The sequence below is a fragment of the Epinephelus moara genome, chromosome 13 (assembly GCF_006386435.1).
Source record: "Epinephelus moara isolate mb chromosome 13, YSFRI_EMoa_1.0, whole genome shotgun sequence".
Taxonomy (NCBI): Eukaryota; Metazoa; Chordata; class Actinopteri; order Perciformes; family Serranidae; genus Epinephelus; species Epinephelus moara.
In genome coordinates, this window is record NC_065518.1 from 36,595,530 (window position 1) to 36,600,552 (window position 5,023).

The following is a 5,023-nucleotide window of genomic DNA, read 5'->3' on the forward strand; positions in this document are numbered from 1 at the left end:
TCTGCCGGAGGACCCCCCTATAATACACCGGGCACCTTCTCTTCTTCTCTCCTTCTCTCTCTCTCTCTCGTATTCTATTACTGCATCTTGCTAACTCGGCCATTCTGGATGTCACTAACTCGGCTTCTTCTCCGGAGCCTTTGTGCTCCACTGTCTCACAGGTTAACTTATATCAAAGCGATGCCTGGACAGCGTGACGTGTGTGGTTGTGCTGCTGCTGTGGTCCTGCCTGATGCCTCCTGCTGCTGCTGTTATCATTAGTCATACTTCTACCGTTACATGATTATTGGCATTGTGTCATGTGGATTACTGTTAATTTATTATGCTGATCTGTTCTGTACGACATCTATTGCACGTCTGTCCGTCCTGGAAGAGGGATCCCTCCTCAGTTGCTCTTCCTGAGGTTTCTACCGTTTTTTTCCCCCGTTAAAGGGGTTTTTTGGGGAGTTTTTCCTTATCCGCTGTGAGGGTCATAAGGACAGAGGGATGTCGTATGCTGTAAAGCCCTGTGAGGCAAATTGTGATTTGTGATATTGGGCTTTATAAATAAAATTGATTGATTGATTGAATTGGCAGCTCTACCAAGAAATACAGTCATGGCTTTAATAAGTCTTGGCTCATAGTTGATTTATTTAAGCTGTCTATAGAAAGTATGTCTCATATTTACAAATCTTACAGAAATAAATATACTCATTCAGGTAGAACTGCAAAAAAGAAATATTTCAGTGAAGAATTTAAGAGGTCTTCAAAGGATATTATTATAGGATAGGCAGGACCGGAACTGCCAAAATTAAAAATAAATACATAAATAAATAAATGAGTCAATAAATAAATTCATATGCCATTAAATTGCACCAAAAATGCATAAAAAATAAATGTAGGCATTGATTAACTGATGAAATGCACCTTTTCTTTGTACATTTACATTCCTATATACATTTTAACATTTACATTCCTTCACTCATTCTTTATACATTTACACTTCTTCATACATTTACACTCCTTCAAATATTTTTGTACATTTACATTCCTTCAGACATTTAATACAATTTAGACAATTACATTCCTTCCTGAATTCTTTTCACATTTACATTTCTTCAGAATGCAGAAAGGTATGAAGAAAAGTAAATGCAAAGGAGGGGGCTGTCCAAAGTGTGTCATGAGGGTGACACACTTTGGACAGCCACCTCATTTTCATTTACTTTTGTTACCCTGCCACATGAAGAAATGTAAAGGCAAATGAGGGGGCTGTCCAAAGTGTGTCATGGGGTGAACTTTTCGCCTATTGGTTGATTGACACCTGAGTGCATGGATCGACTACATGCCTTGCTCCCCGCAGTCACAGCCAGCTTAGAGGAAACCTCAGAGGACTGTGATAGCTGGGGCCGTATAGAGCTTGGAGCTTTATCCCCATCTTTATTCAAGAAAGTGGTATATCAGTTTGAGAGCATTATTTATTGATTTCACGTTTAGATTTTGTAAAATTGTCCCTCAAAACCCTGCCCTTGCACTCAAATAGCCTCTGCTTGTGCTTAGATCTACTCTGTTTCTGCTCAAACTGTGTGCTCGCACTCAGATACCAACCCTGTCAAAATCCCTCAACCAATAGAAGGTTTACAGTTGACCAATGAAATGATCCCTGCCTCCTTGCGGGCGTGCTCGCTTTAGTTTTAGAGCATCCCATCCGGGCGGGTACTCTATAACCGGATTCATCCACTCCCACCCTCCAGGGCTTTATTAAATGTTCTTCCCTTGCTTTCTTTACGACTTTTGTAATGACACCGATTGTCGCAAATTCACATCATACCGCTTCCATTCAGACTGCAGCCAAGATAGCGTATGTATTCCCCCAATGCCAGTTTGTGCATATTCAATACGTACCTAGGAACCTTTTGCAAGCGCTGGTTTCTTGCAGAGGTGGAAAAAGTACTGAAAAATTCTACTTAAGTAAAAGTACCTTTACTTTGATGAAATTCTACTTAAGTACAAGTAAAGCTACCCATCTAAAAATCTCTAAAGATCACCGTCCGAGGGCTGCCGTAGAATGGCAACGAGGATGTCAGCCGACCAACAGTCGCTACCCGGTCCCTTGTTGCGGCGATTTGCGATGCTGGCCAGCTAGGAATTAACTAGCAGCCAGTACAGTACAGTCCTCTCTTGTCTAGCTGTGTTACTTACTGATCCATTAGAAAGAAAGCTAGCTGGACACCGGTGTTGAAGCCTCTTTGGTCACGGAGCTCCCTCCATCTCTTGAACGCCTGACTGAGGTTTACTCTTGTTTTTCCTCTTGTTTTATCACTCTCCTTTTTGTGCATCCTCGCCTCCTCAGACAGAGGAGCTCCTTTTCTTTTGCTAGGCCGTTTTCACTTGTCTCCAAACTTTGTCCGTCTGCCATTGTGCTCTTGACTCAACCTTCTCATGCCCCTGTCAGTTCCGCATAAGGACCAGCTCCAGTCCCTGATTGGCTGACCGACCAGTTTCGCAATACATGATGGGTTTCCTGCCGTAAAGCAGATTTTTTCCGCGAAATGTCGGCACCGGTGGCAGAAGCTTATTACAAAGATTGCAAAGCCATTCAGTAAGCTATGTAAACGCTGATAGTCTGATTTTACTGTGTATACTACCCTGTGCAATCCACATTGTTTTCATAATGATATATTTAGGAGGAAATGCTGTCTGTTGCTTCTTTAAAGTAGAAGTTACTTCCAACAACTTGATGGGGGTCACTCCTATGCAGTGCAAAAATGGTCCAAGGGTCATAAATCCAATCCGAAAACTGGTTATTTTTCTATGATGAACCATAGAATTCAATTCAATTTAGGGTTGCACAATATCATTTGAGTATCACCATTGCAATGTGTTCTTGTGCAATAGTCACATTGTGAGACTCGCAGTATAAGTTTATCATATCAATATAATATTAGCCAAGGGCGGCAGTAGCTCAGTCCATAGGGACTTGGGTTGGGAACTGGAGGGTCACCTGTTCAAGTCCCCGTCCGGACCAAATATGGAGCATGGACTGGTGGCTGGAGAGGTGCCAGTTCACCTCCTGAGCACTGCCGAGGTGCCCTTGAGCAAGGCACCGAACCCCCTGTGTGTTATAAAATTGAATTTCCCCTCAGGGGGATTAATAAAGTATATAAAATTAAAAAAAAAATTAAAAAGGCAATATGCCATACTTATTTTGCTGGTTAATACTTTAGGTTGTGAAGTTCTCAATTTCCATGACAGTTTGATTGTAAAATGTATATTTCACGCAAATACAGCCTTTCCAAATCCAAAATGATGACTTCTTTCCAAATAGAGCTATTCAAGTTATTGCAATACACTGTATATTGCAATACATATCGCAGTATACAAAATCGTCACATTGTCAGTTTTGTCTAATATTGTGCAGCCCTCATTCATTTTGACTAACCAACACAACTGTTAGACTGATGATACACAGAGCAACTTTTTGAGCAATATTGTTGGGCATTATTCTCAGGGATGCAAACAGATGTAAGGTCAAAAAAAGAGAGAGCTTGTTGAAGCGAAATTCTGAATATTAAAATGCAGCAACCTAGTGTTGCTGTATTTTAATATTATTGGAAGAATACTGGAAGAATACTGTGTATTCCAAAACAGAACAAATCCATTGAGCAACAGTGTTTCCCCTATATGCAACTAGCAGCGGTTGTGCTCCGCTACTGAAATATGACCGCTGCTGCTGATTTATTTTAAGTTTTTTTTTGCTCTTTAGAAACCACCATTTTATTATTTAGTGCTACGGATGCTTCATATCCAGGTCAATTCACACACTTGTGTGTAAAGCATATAAGATGAGAGGAGAGGTCTCTGTCTTATCTCTTCATAAACTAAAGTTATATTATTTTGTGCGACGAACGCATCATATAATAACATATCAATATACTATTTATTGTGTTATACGGTGAAACGTTTCACCTTATAACAAATTCCACCAGATGCATGTGGGTTGCGTCTGTGCTCTGGAATGGCAGCAGAGCCCATACGTTTCAATTCTAGTCTCTGGGCTCTACTTTCCCGGCGCGGCGCAGGGTGGTGAACCCCGCACAGAGCTAGTTTCGAGCAGCGCAACCCGAGGCGTGCTCAGTTTGGTAGTTTGGCAGACCGAGGTGCGCTGAGATGGATGTGGTGGCGCAGCAGGGGGAGGTGTCAACAGATCCAGCTTGGCGCAGTGACAGTTTTGTGCCAAAAGGCTTCACCAAAGGTGCGCTAAAAACTTGCCAGCTGAAACCAGGTCTACTGTCAGCACAGCCGGTGTAAGCCAAAGTTTGGCTGACCGGCGGACATTGCGCACACGTCACCAAAACCTCACAGGCAGGTTTCCAGAATATCAGGCACATTAACAATGCAATAAATACCCAAAAAACACTACTCAATGCAACTATCTGCAATCAGCACATAAATGTATCTCTATATCGACTGTCCCGTCACATCTGATGTCAGATCAAAGGGGATGGGCACCGTTTGGCACATTTGGCATGCATAATGGAAACCCAACTTGATTTGATTAACACAGCTGCAAACTAATGAGTTCACATCCCTCTCAACCAACCACAAACAGCCACAGCATCAGATAGGGAGTATATATTCAGCATCTGTCATCTTAGAAAAGTCAAAAGAAAAGAAACACAGTGAGACTGCGAGAGAGAAAGAGAGAGCGCGTGCGCGCACACAAGGGAAACACAACATTGATTTACAATTGTGGTGACCTCTTCCCAGGCTACCTTTGTATCATCAGCCCGTGGAGGTCTGCTCGCAGTTCCGTATATTCGGACACTGTGAGCAGACCTCCCGGACCAAAACATCAGTTTCCTCCTGGGAGAAGTTTGGCTGTCTGAAGTTGCTGCTCTCTTCTGCCATGGCGAATTGAGTAAACTCTCATTACGCCTTCGCGTGGCGCATTTAAAGGGCCAGTGTGTAATATTTGGCATGGTTTATTGTCAATCTGAATCTGAATCTGAATATTCTACCCATTAATATGTTTATACAAGTGTAT

General features: G+C 42.2%; 1 protein-coding gene and 1 long non-coding RNA gene across 11 annotated transcripts in view; one reads left to right on the top strand and one right to left on the bottom strand.

The window, feature by feature from the left end:
• Positions 1-5,023, bottom strand: part of LOC126399933 (glucagon-like peptide 2 receptor) — a 346,627-nt gene that overhangs the window by 13,209 nt on the left and 328,395 nt on the right. The window lies entirely within an intron of this gene.
• LOC126399969 (uncharacterized) overlaps positions 169-5,023 on the top strand; it is a 65,076-nt gene continuing 60,221 nt past the window's right edge. The window contains exon 1 of the long non-coding RNA XR_007570943.1: positions 169-412. This is a non-coding gene — a long non-coding RNA (uncharacterized LOC126399969). The remainder of the gene's footprint in view (positions 413-5,023) is intronic.